This window comes from Salvia splendens, chromosome 2, assembly GCF_004379255.2.
Source record: "Salvia splendens isolate huo1 chromosome 2, SspV2, whole genome shotgun sequence".
NCBI classification, from domain to species: Eukaryota; Viridiplantae; Streptophyta; class Magnoliopsida; order Lamiales; family Lamiaceae; genus Salvia; species Salvia splendens.
Genome location: NC_056033.1, coordinates 25,945,421 through 25,958,598, shown reverse-complemented (window position 1 = coordinate 25,958,598; position 13,178 = coordinate 25,945,421). Strand labels below are relative to the sequence as shown.

Genomic DNA, 13,178 nt, shown 5'->3' with positions numbered 1-13,178 from the left:
AAAAAAATACAAGTGCTCGAATTTGTTTTAAACATCCAAGCTGGATAGGGCTGTCAAATTGGATATCGGGTATTGGATACCCGATACACGAACCCGAAAAAATCGGGTAATTGGATACCCGATACCCGAAAAATCGGGTTTCGGGTCGGGATCGGGTATTGGATTTTTTGGATTTTCGGGTATCGGGTACCCGATACCCGATCGGGTAATACCCGAATACCCAAAAATTATATATAATTTTACTAATCTTTTATTTAATTTGTCACATTTATCAACTAATTCAATTAGGGAATTTAGGGTTCTACACATTATAATATTTAATTAATCCATAGTACACTCATTTGCTAAAATAAATCGAATATTATATTCTGTAAATTCTCAAATTAGATTGAATAATTATTCAGCCTAATTAATTAGAATATCATTATTATACTAGTAATTTTGTTTTGTAACACTGTGTATCAATAGGATAATAAGAAAATATGATTTTAACATGGTTGGCTTTTAACTTTTTACTATTAGTAAACAAAGAGTGATAATTCGTACTACTCCATATTTAGAGATGAGCAAATTTTGAAACACAGATTGGGTGTTAGTGACAGATTTTTATTTTTATTCTTGAAGGTTGCACCAGAAATAAATCCAAACATGTAAAATTATTGGTGCTACTACTAATTCAACCAACTGCGCCACTTGAAAGTAAATTTTAGTTAATTCTCCATCTGTAAAATATTATGAATTTTTTTTTTAAATCGGGTATCGGGTACCCGATTTTTCGGGACTGGATACCCGAATCGGGTATCCGGGTACCCGAAAATTTTTTCGGATCGGGTATCGGGTAGCAATTTTTTGGATTTTCAGGATCGGGTACCCGAAAATTTCGGGTCGGGTACCCGCGGGTACCCGATTTGACAGCCCTAAAGCTGGACCAGACACATGTCTTTGGAAATTCAGAATCTCTTTGGAGATATCAATGATTTTTTTCAACTCCAATGTTATTGTCTTCATTTTGTTATGTTTTTTTTTTATTTATGTTTAACTTGCACAATGTAACCAAAAAAATATCTTATGTTTTGCTAAAAAGTACAGATGGATGTCTCAGTTTTAATCATTGTATAAAATATGTCTTCACACATTTTGCTTTCCACAAGAAATTAATTTGCATGAACTGTCACATAGCCTTGTTTTCATTTTACTATGTTGAGTATAAATATGTCAAACTTTGTTGGATTTTAATCAGTTTATTACTAAGGAAGAAATTTGATAGTTAGCAAAGTTTCTAACCAATCTAGAATGGAAAACAAGAAAGCATCACAAAAGAATGAAACTGATGGAGTTGAAGAGTGGATGAACACCTTCGATCTCGCGGAGGATGAGATTTACGAGCAGCAACAAAATCTGCGAGAGTTCGTCCACTTGGATGATCTGTACCTTGATGTTCTGTCTCCTCCATTCCCACATTTGTGCGAGGAGGAGATACCGAGGTTCTTTGGCATCAAGTCCAACGACATGGAGGTTCCCGAGCCTAGCAAGACTTCCTTTTCTGAACTGAAAGAACACACACAAAATCATATTTGTAAAGATAAGATGGAACATTTCTAGAAATAGAAGGATTGAATTTAAATCTCAAACTACTGTTTCATTGCTTGAATGATGATCATTACAGACTTAGCTCTTTATACTAATCAATGGAACAATCTAGACTCCATTCAGTTACACAAGCAAACACTAAAGCTAACAAACTCTCGTACTACCTAATCCTTTCATCAAAGCTTCCTTAAATGTACGAGAATGGTCCCATGATGCACAAGGTCCAGCTGGCTGAGAAGGGAGTGATCTGGTGCTTACTCCATTGGCTTCAACTCGTGCACTCTCTTTTCTAAATGTGCATGAGTCCATGTCATGGCTGCCACGTCTTCCATGCACATCAGCATTGCTGCATTCTTGTTTAACTTTGTCATCAACTTCACAAACTTTAAGCTCTTGAATCTTGATACTTCTAACATCCCCCCTCAACCTGAGTGAAGCTAAAGAAACTACACCAAGTCTTTGTCTGAGCTTCAGGAAAGGTTGTTGGCTAAGAGGTTTGGTGAAGATATCTGCCACTTGATCATGAGTGGGGACATGCCTAAGATCAAGATCCTTCTTCAAGACCTTGTCTCTAACAAAATGAATGTCAAGCTCTATGTGTTTTGTCCGAGCATGAAGCACTGGATTAGAAGCAAGTGCTATAGCACTCAAGTTATCAACCCAAATGACAGGAGCAGCTGGGAGAGTGAGCTTCAATTCACTAAGCACAGAATTGAGCCATGCTATTTCTGCTGCAGTATGAGCTAAGCTGCGATATTCAGCCTCTGTACTAGACCGAGCTACCACGGTTTGTTTCTTCACACACCAAGAGATGAGACTTCTTCCAAAATAAGTGCAGAATCCTGTAGTAGATCTTCTGTCATCAAGGTCCGAAGCCCAGTCTGAGTCAGAGAAAGCAGAAAGGACACCATTTGAAGCTTAAATCTGTATCCCATAATCCAATGTCCCAGATAAATACCTTAGAATTCTTTTAACAGCCTTCCAGTGAGTGTCAAGTGGAGAGGCCATGTATTGACTGACCTTGTTGACAGAAAAATTAATGTCAGGTCTTGTAATGGCTGCATATTGAAGAGCACCTACAATGCTCCTATATAACTTAGCATTAGGAATAGGTGAGCCAATATTCTTGCTAAGCTCACAGGTGGAGACCATGGGTGTGGGACAGCCTTTTGCTCCAGTCATATTGGCCTTCTTGAGAAGGTCCCTAATGTAGGATGTCTGACAGAGGTGGAGACCATGAGAAGTTTTGACAACTTCCACTCCCAGGAAAAGATTAACCTCACCAAGATCCTTAAGGGAAAAATGTGCATTAAGTTGAGAAATGACCTTCTTAATGGCACTAGAACAATTCCCTGTGATAAGCATATCATCCACATAGATCAAAAGATAGATAGTGTCTGCTCCTGACTTTCTAATGAACATAGAGGCATCTGCTCTAGATTGAACGAATCCAAGAGAGATGAGAACAGAATGAATGGTATCGAACCAAGCTCGAGACGCTTGTTTGAGCCCATAGATGGCCTTGTTCAGCTTGCAAACTAAGTGTGGACCCCCCTGTTCAAAACCCAGAGGTTGTCTCATGTAGATATCTTCTTTAAGCTCTCCATTGAGAAATGCATTATTAACATCCAAATGAGTGACTTCCCAACCAAAACTGACAGCAATAATAAGAATGAGTCTGATAGTCGCAGGTTTCACAACTGGACTAAATGTCTCATTGAAATCAAAACCAGGCTGTTGTGAAAAACCTTGAGCAACAAGCCTAGCTTTGTGTCTAGCAATCTCTCCAGAGAGGTGAAGTTTGAGCTTGAAAATCCATGTGCAACCCACTAGATTTTTTCCAGGTGGAAGGGTTGTCAATATCCAAGTTTTGTTCTTGAGAAGAGCCAAAAACTCAGCTTGCATAGCTGCTTTCCAGAGTGGTAAAAGCAGAGCTTCTAGAGCAGACTTTGGAGTGTAATGTGAGGAAGTCTGAACAATATACAGTTTAGGCTTGAATATCCCAACTTTAGATCTAGTGGTCATGTGATGTCTGCTAGAAATTGGAGGATCATCTGCAGGAACTGCTGAAGCAGGTGAGGAATTAGAGGCTGACTCAGCTGCTGAAACTGAGTTCTGTTCATTGGTCTCTGGAAATAGATCAGAGGACTGAGGAGGAATCTCATCAGGGTGAAAAGATGGTGCTGGAGCAACACTTGATAAACCAGTATCAACTTGACCTGAATGATGAGAAACAAGAGCAGGTTGACTAGAGATGGGGACATCAGATGAATCTTGAGGAAAAATTGAGGTATAAGGAAAAACTTGTTCATTGAACACCACATCTCTAGAGACAATTACTCTCCCATCTGGAAGAAGAACCTTATATCCCTTGTGAGACCCACTGTATCCAAGGAAAATGGACTTCAAAGATCTACTCTCCAGTTTATGATTATTATAAGGTCTGATCAGTGGATAGCACAGACATCCAAATACTCTCAATGTTGCATAGTCAGGCTTCTTGGAGTACAACTTCTCAAAGGGTGATACATTCTCAGTCACCTTGGATGGCATTATGTTGATTAAAAATACAGATGCAGCAAAAGCATCATCCCAAAAAATAGTTGGAAGTGAAGATTGTGCCAGAAGTGTGAGTCCAGTCTCCACTATATGTCTGTGCTTCCTCTCAGCTAAACCATTTTGCTGAGGAGTGTAAGGGCAAGAAATCCTGTGTGAAATCCCATTATCTTGAAGAAAAGAGGTTAAGGCTTGAAATTCTCCACCCCAATCAGACTGTAGACTCTTAATTTTAGTTTGCAGTAGATTCTCAGATGATGATTTAAAGATTTTAAAAACATCCATAACAGCACTTTTAGTTTTCAGCAAGTATATCCATGTATATCTTGTGAAGTGATCCACAAACGAAACATAGTATCTGTAGCCATTTCTAGAAGTGATTGGGAAAGGTCCCCATAAATCAGAGTGCACAAGAGCAAGAGGAGAATGAATGACAGATTCTGAAGGATTATATGGCAGTCTATGAGCCTTAGAAACACAGCAAGAATCACAGAAAAGAGCTTCATTGATTGAATTAACAGAGATATTACAGCTCTTGAGGACATTCTTTACAATATCTAAAGAGGGATGTCCTAATCTGTTGTGCCATAAGGCTAAATGAGGATCAACATCATAATTAGTACTAACACTAGGTACTGAAATGGCTGAGCCGACTGAATGAACAGCAGGGCTGCCTTGATTGAAAAGAGCAGGAAAAGTGGTGGTGGAGCTAAGGCTTCTCTTGATTGGTGAGTGGTCTACTAGAAAGTGGTACAACCCCTTGTCAAAAACTCCCTGAAGCACGGTTTCCCGGGTTCCCAGATCCTTGACAAAACAAAAGTCAGGATGAAACTCAAAGAAAACAGAGTTATCTCTAGCAAACTTGGACACACTCAGAAGATTCTTGGTTATACTAGGTACATGCAATAGGTTTTTTAACATAAGTTTTCTTGAGAAACTAGAATATGGCTTTAATTCAGATTCACCAATGTGAGAAATAACCACAGCCGATCCATTTCCAAGCAAGAGTTTCTTACCTCCTGTGTATTCCGAGCTGGTGTTCAAATTGCTCAAATCACCCGAGACATGATGAGTTGCACCGGAGTCTGGATACCAAGCAGTTGATGCACTGGAATCAAAACCAAATTCTGAAGATGTTGCAGGGTTGAGAGAAGGTGCAGGCCTTGTTGTTGCTGTCTGCATCAGATGTGCAGTAGGATTAAAGAATCCCTGGTGTTGTTGGCCTTGAAAGCTACCTCGAAATTGTGGCTGAGATTGTGGAGGTGTGTAGTTTTGTTCAAACCTGTGCCAACATTTGGCAGCAGTGTGACCCGGTTTCTCACACAATTGGCAGATCAGCTTGTTGCTTCCTCTGCCAAAACCTCTACCACCTCTACCTCCTCTCTGATTTCTTGAGCCTCCTCTTCCACTTCCTTGATCAGATCTGGAGCTGTTGCTGTTGTTGTTGTTGGGACTAAAATCTCTCTTTTGATTTGTCTGCTGCATCAGGTTAAGCACAGGCTGAGAGCCTTCTGTGCCAGAAGAAAAAGACCTTGTAGTCTCCATTCTAGACTCAAAGGTGAGAAGGAAGGCAGTGGCATCTCCTAGACTCCATGAATCAGATCTGGAGCTTATAGCACACACTGCAGGGTCATATTCTTGTCCAAGACCTCCAAGAATATGCATAACTTGCTCATCCTCAGATATTCTACATCCCACTGATCCCAATAGATCTATATAATTCCTCATCTTTCCAATGTATTCACTCATGGTGAGTGAATCTTTTCTCTGATTTTGCAGCATTTGCCTATACTGCATTATCTTGGCAGTAGATCTGCTAGCAAAATTCGTTTCTAGGGCACTCCAAATGTCCCTCGCAGACCTCAATCCCACAACCAAGCCAAGAGTTCCTTCTGACAGTGAAGAGAGGAGCCAAGCGGCTACTCTTCTATCCTGCCTTTGCCAGGCAGTGAAATCTTCATTTGGGGTGATAGATCCCCCTTCTCCTTCAGCTACGAAGATTGTCTGTGGTGGAGGTTGTTTCTCACCATTTAGGTAGCCCTCGAGCCCATAACCATAGGCTGTGACATCCACTTGCTGCTGCCACATCAAGAAGTTGGTGTCTGTTAGCTTAACAGATATTGGTGGTAATTGTGCATACACGGGCTGAGTCCCTTGACCCTGAGTAATTCCACCAAGTGATGAGTTGGAGCTTGCCATTCTTTGAAAACAAACGAAAAAAAAAGGTTACCTAGAGACAAGATCAAGAAGATCTTGCTCTGATACCATGAAAGAACACACACAAAATCATATTTGTAAAGATAAGATGGAACATTTCTAGAAATAGAAGGATTGAATTTAAATCTCAAACTACTGTTTCATTGCTTGAATGATGATCATTACAGACTTAGCTCTTTATACTAATCAATGGAACAATCTAGACTCCATTCAGTTACACAAGCAAACACTAAAGCTAACAAACTCTCGTACTACCTAATCCTTTCATCAAAGCTTCCTTAAATGTACGAGAATGGTCCCATGATGCACAAGGTCCAGCTGGCTGAGAAGGGAGTGATCTGGTGCTTACTCCATTGGCTTCAACTCGTGCACTCTCTTTTCTAAATGTGCATGAGTCCATGTCATGGCTGCCACGTCTTCCATGCACATCAGCATTGCTGCATTCTTGTTTAACTTTGTCATCAACTTCACAATCTTTAAGCTCTTGAATCTTGATACTTCTAACATGAACCATTTCATGTTTTGAGGAAATACAGTAGGTGGAGGCACCTGAGAGATTACAGGGATGGAAACTCGACCACGCCTCGTGCCTCGTGTTCCATTGCAAAGACCATCAAACTGCTGCAGGAGACTATGTCCACTCCCTTTCTGAGCTCAGCAACGAGGATTCTAGTGATGTTCGTCTTGTCCAAAACCTTATGTCATGTGCAACGAGCGTAGCAGAGAAGCAGCACGGTCGTGCTAAGAAATTCCCCGAGGCCTGTGGCGAGATGAGCTCTCCCACTGGCTCTCCTCTTCAGAGACTGGCGTTCTACGTCTCTGAAGCCCTCAGTGCGAAGATTGGCCTTGAAAATACGAAACATGAAACGAACGAAAACAAGAAGAGGCAAAAGAACGCGGTCTTCAGGCATCTGGAGCCTACAAAGCGCGTGGGCTCGATCCCTGCTTATTACAAGGAGTTCCCTGTCACTCAGATCACCAATATAGTCGGAAGCCACACCATTCTTCGGTATCTTGGCAAGGCGAGGATGATCCACGCCTTTGATCTTGAGATCAGGAGTGGCGTGCAGTGGGTGCAGTTCATGCAGGATGTTGCTTCAGGGCTAGGCGAGAATCCCGTCCATCATGTCAGAATCACTACTGTTGCGTCCGCCTAAAAAAGGTTGATTCTCGAAGAGACAGGTAAGGAGCTAGCGAGATTTGCTGACTCTGTGGACTTGGGGTTCAGTTTTGGAGTAGTTCTGGTGGAAGATGTTCTTGAGCTGGACCGCGACCTCTTTGGTGTTAATGCGGATGAATCTGTTGTCGTATACGCGTCCTACATTCTGGTGACGTTGGTCGGGAGGGCTGAGAGGCTTGAGCATGTAACGGAGGTGATCAGAAGCCTGAGCCCTTGCATCATGCTAGTCACTGAGATGGAGGCCAATTGTAACGCTCCGAGTTTTATTGAGCGCTTTGTTGAGAGTTTGTTTCTGTTTGGGGCGTTTTTCGACTCTCTGTCTGATGGGTCAAGAGACGAGTAGGGTGGATATCGAGTCCACGTTGTTTTGGTCTTCCATAAACAATGCATTGGTGGCTGAGGAAGAGGATAGGATGCTGAGGCATGTCCGTTTACATGTTTGGAGGGCTTGTTTTGATAGTTTTGGGATGGTGGAGACGGAACTGAGCTTCTCGTCTCTTGATCAGGCGAACTTGCTCCTCCGAGAATGCTCCAATGGGAGCTCCATCACAATGTGCAGGAACGGCGGATGTCTAATCGTTGGTTGGAAGGGAACCGCGCTCACTTCACTGTCTGCTTGGAAAGTTAGGAACCATTGATGTTTCGTCAATTTTTTTTTTTTACTTTTTTCGCTGGCAGAGCCCGTTGTAGTTTATTAGGCAGCGTTACGAGTTAACCTTATGGTTATTTATAGTTGTTTTGTGTTTCTGTATATTGATTTGTCTGACCTTAGTACATCTTTGTTGGATGCTTCTTCTGATAATGAGACTGTAGTTGTGTACTCGGCCTACGCTCTTGCGAATCTCGTTGGGAGGGTGGATGTAACATCCAAAAAAAAAACGACCATAAACGGAATTTGCTATTCGGATGACAAAATCGATGAATTAGAGCTTTCAACGAATAACTTAATTATCGGAAATAATAATAATAATTTTTCCATATGATGTGAAATAAGGAGGATTGTTTTAATAAAATTCGAAAGTCGTCGGTTTAGTCATCGACTGATTTCTTCGAAAACGTAAAGAGTACTAATTAAAGTACATATTAGTTAAATTATGAACTTTATAAATGGATTAAAATCTAAGAGGATAAAATAATTGGATATATGATTGATTAGAGGTTTATTTTAGTAATTTCACATGAAATGAAATATTTTATCTTGTTTAAAGTATAGGGCACGAAAATTTCAGCATCTTGACATGTCTTGGCTTCAATATGTCTTGAAATTTATGGAAAATTCTAGAAAAAGAAAACTTACATGTGTTGATTTGAAATTATGCCACTTGTACACCAAAAATACCATGAAATTAATTAATAATTTGGGAAGACTTTTATAAACCCAAAATAACACTATTCATTCTCATTTTTTTTCATCCCAAAAGTCGTGCCCTCCATAGCCAAGGAGTCCAAGCTTTCATCTTCAAATTTTAGCTCCGTTTATCAACGTAATGAATATCCGATCGCACAACCGGTGTTAGATCAAGGTAGCTCTTCATTCTATATTGTTTTTGAAGATAGAAAATTGATATATCTTGGTCTCTAAAACTTCTAGGGATCGTCCTTCATAGGTGTTGAGCAAATGATGGTTCAATTCTTGTATTAGTGTTGAATATGTTACGTTTAGACACCCTAAAGCATGTTTTAATCCTTGAATTTTGAAGTTATGAAATATTTTTGTTGAATTGTTAATGGAACTGAAATTAAACCTTAGATATATGGTTTTGGGTATTATATGTTCACAATAGATGAAATGAATTATTTAAAAGATGATTAAATAAGAATTGAGATAAAATCTTGATGAGAATCAAACTCTCTGTTCTGCCGTCTCCTGGTTTGAATTAATGAGCGTGTTTCGGAAGGTGTAAACTTTGGTTTAGTAATTTTTAAAATAACTTTGATGAGTCCTTGGCTTACCTGATTTATATGGTTAATTTAAGAGTTCATTTACTATATTTGTAAATTTCTTGAACAATACCAAAATAATCTGTCAAAATTCTGGTAAGCTGCCACATCTCGGTATGTTTTATCTGAATTATCCAGGGTACTTAAGATCGATGTAAACTTGATTTTATAGTTTTGAAATTAACTATAAGGTGTTTAGTTATTCTCTAAATTTTGTGATTAATTAAAGAGTACAAATACTATTTATAAAAATTGTGTAGAAAATGTTGCCAGAAACTGTTCGATTTTGTTAGTCTCTGGTAAAAGGAGAATATCTCTTAAACCATTAGGAATTTTTGAGTGAATCTTGTTTCATTGTAAAATAGACTTCATGGGGTATTTAAAAATGTTATATTAAGCCTCTAAATTCTTCCGAATGAATATATAATTTTTATGACGAATCAGTCCAGTGCAATTGTTATATTATAGTTAAAGAATAAGGGGGATATTAAGTTAATAGAGCAAATGAAGTTATTTAGATGATTTAATAATGAAAATATGATAATGGGTAAATATGAGTTATTAATAGTTACGCTATTTATATTATGCATAAAGGCGAAGGAACCTATAGTGCGTTTTGGAGACAAAGGAGTGAACCTAGAAGGGGAGAAGTATCAAGGTGAAATATGCTTATGTTCATAAGCCTAAGAGGTAGGATATCCTTACTATGAACTTTACTTCTCTGGTTTGAACTATGTGAACTAAATGTATGATAATGTGTTATTCTATGTGATAATTGTATATATGTCATTAGAAGACATAAATGAAATTATTATGATATTTATAAACCTGATATGAAAGTTCTACAAAGAAATGGTATAAATATAATTATATGATGATGATAGAAATAATATGGTGTGAAATGTGATAATATATGTTGAAGTGTGTATAAATCACACTTTTAATTTTACATATATTATGTGGTTGATTGCTATATGTTGATTGTGGTGAATATTTGGGTTATATGGTGTGAACTAAATATGGTTATGCGTTATTTGATATTGATGGTGGAATACAATATGGATATGTGATTGGTGCAACAGATATGTTTTATATGTTATATTCTATATGTTATATTCGAATTATTTGGTAGGATAAGATATGGATATGTGATTGATGAAATTGATATGTTTTTCATATGATATTGGAATTATATGAATCATTCGACTAAAGAGGATCAGTGACGGTCTTGCCTTGGATCTGAAATCACAGTGGGACCTTCGGGTCAAATCATATTGGGACCTTCGGGTCAAATCACAGTGAGACCTTCAGGTCAAATAATATTGGGACATTTGGGTCAAATCACAGTGGACCTTCGGGTCAAATCATATTGGGACCTTTGGGTCAAATCACAGTGGGACCTTCGGGTCAAATCATATTGGGACCTACGGGTCAATCATATTGGGACCTTCGGGTCAATCATATTGGAAATCCCGGGCAGATACCAGGCCTGATCCGTCACAGAATAATAAAAAGGAATAGAGAGGCATATGTATATGGATATGAAATAGTTTATGATATAGGTTGTATATTATTTCTGATTATATGTATTTCGGTATATGAGTACCTTGGTGATCGTTATATGTGTTTGAAATGGGTTAACGTTTGCGATTTGTCTGCGTTGGTGTGTGGATAAGAATGTGACATAAAGTTATAAATGGCTGAATGACTTTGGATATGGAAATAGGACGTATGACAGATTATGGGAAGTAATATGCTTATAAGATAAGAATAAGAATAAGGGTGAATAAATAATAATTAGCTAATTGAATAAATTAAGGAATTATATGGAAACATGTATTTTGTAAGTAAGTATATGAAGAATTATGGTACAATGTGATAATATTGATATGAGATATTATCTGGAAAACATGGTGAACGTATAGATGTTGTAATAAAGTGATATATGGTAATACAAGAAAAGAATGATGATATATGATGTCTTAAGAAATGACAACATGTGGAAGGTGATACAGAAATTAATATGTGTTGACGAGTAAAAGATTAATATAGTAAATTATGAAAGTGGGAAGTGCTAAGAATGAATGGTTATAAGTAAAAGATAAATAATGTAAAAGTCTCAATATAGTTTAGATTAGAGAATTGATTTTCATAGTTTGGATATATCTAATGAGCTGTGGAAAGCTCACTCCTATCTTCTTTTACCCCCCTGCAGGTTAGAGTTGATAGTATGTCAAGTGTGGTTGGGCAGCTTTGCAATTTTTGGCAGGTCACTGGGGGTCAACATGGTTAAAAATCGTGGCATATTGTATAATAGTTCAATCTTTGATCTTCCGCTGGATAAATGTTAAGTTTTAAAATGTTAATAGATTTTAATTGTGCTTTTTAAGCTAAAAAGAAAATAGGAAAATTTCAGTACGGGTTGTCGATACTGAAACATGACATCACGTATTCGGTGGGTTTACCTACCGGGTAAGGGGTGTTATAGTGGAGCAGTTGGATCATCTGATGATGGTGTTGAGGGATTTAAAAACCACGTGTTATGAGTCTCACTGAGCTTGAGGCCAACTGCAACTCTCCGGCCTTTGTGGAGCGTTTGTTCTTCTTTGAGGTGTTTTTCGACTCGCTGGAGTGCTGTTTCAGGCATGACGAGACGAGCAGGGCGGAGGCAGAGTCGTGCCGGTTCAGGTCGTGCATTAGGAACGTCCTCGTGGATGATGGGGATGAGAGAAAGTTTAGCATATGGGTATAAGTGTGTGGAGGGCGTTTTTTGCTCGGTATGAGTTGGCGGAGGTTGAGCTGAGCGCATCGGCCGTGAACAAGGCGTACCTCGGGCTACAGATGCAGATTGTTCCCTCGGCCATATCCACAATTGTTTTTGCGTTCTTAAGAATTGTCTCCCTAAAAGTATCCCACTATATTCCCTAGCTTCAGGCTCACTCATGTGTATCACATAGAAATCAACTAGGTATAAGAAATCATGCACCTTGACTAACACATTCTCTAGCACACAATACATTATTAACACAATTACACAATCTATATACTATACAACAAATGTACACATAAAATAACACAATTTATACATATATGGCATATAGTAATAATAATATATTTATGATAGTTAGAAAATTTATCGTGTGGCAGAATACAATTTTCAAAAAATTCAAAAAATTATATTATGAAAAGTGTTGCCTAATTAGACCCACAAGGATTGATAAAATGTAAACTCATATATTGTACAAACTCCAAACTTTTCTACACAGTATCAACACAACGTCAACACAGTTTAAAATTTCAAGATTTTTATGTCAACACAATTTCAACATAACATCAACCATTGATATTGTGTTGATATTTTTTGTTGCTATCATTTTATTATCTGTTGATATTTTCTAACGGTCTAGATCATAGTTTAGAGTTTGTACAATATTTAAAGTTTGCATTTGATCACATTCCAGACCCACAAATAATTAAACCTAACCAACATAAAATATATTCTATGGTCCTCAGTTGAAAAGAGAGAGACTGACCCACTAGTTGTGGGGCAGGAACGTAGCTATCTTCCGATCCTCCTTTTTTGGCCTTTCGCCCTTTTTTAGGTCGTCTAATAAGGTAGGTGTAAGCCCCGAAAGCTTTCGGTACTTCGGTAGGGCGAGCAGCCCTTAAACCAAAAAAAAGTGGAAATACTTTT

The 13,178-nt window shown here is 38.4% G+C and overlaps 1 long non-coding RNA gene and 1 pseudogene across 1 annotated transcript; both read left to right on the top strand.

Moving 5' to 3' along the window:
- The first annotated feature begins 7,133 nt into the window (after positions 1–7,133).
- LOC121793073 lies at positions 7,134–8,181 on the top strand (annotated as a pseudogene).
- A 753-nt stretch (positions 8,182–8,934) lies between these two features.
- Positions 8,935–12,479, top strand: LOC121792054. The gene is made up of 3 exons (XR_006048828.1): positions 8,935–9,066; positions 10,079–10,174; positions 11,700–12,479. It is a non-coding gene; the product is annotated as an uncharacterized LOC121792054 (long non-coding RNA).
- Positions 12,480–13,178: the final 699 nt, after the last annotated feature.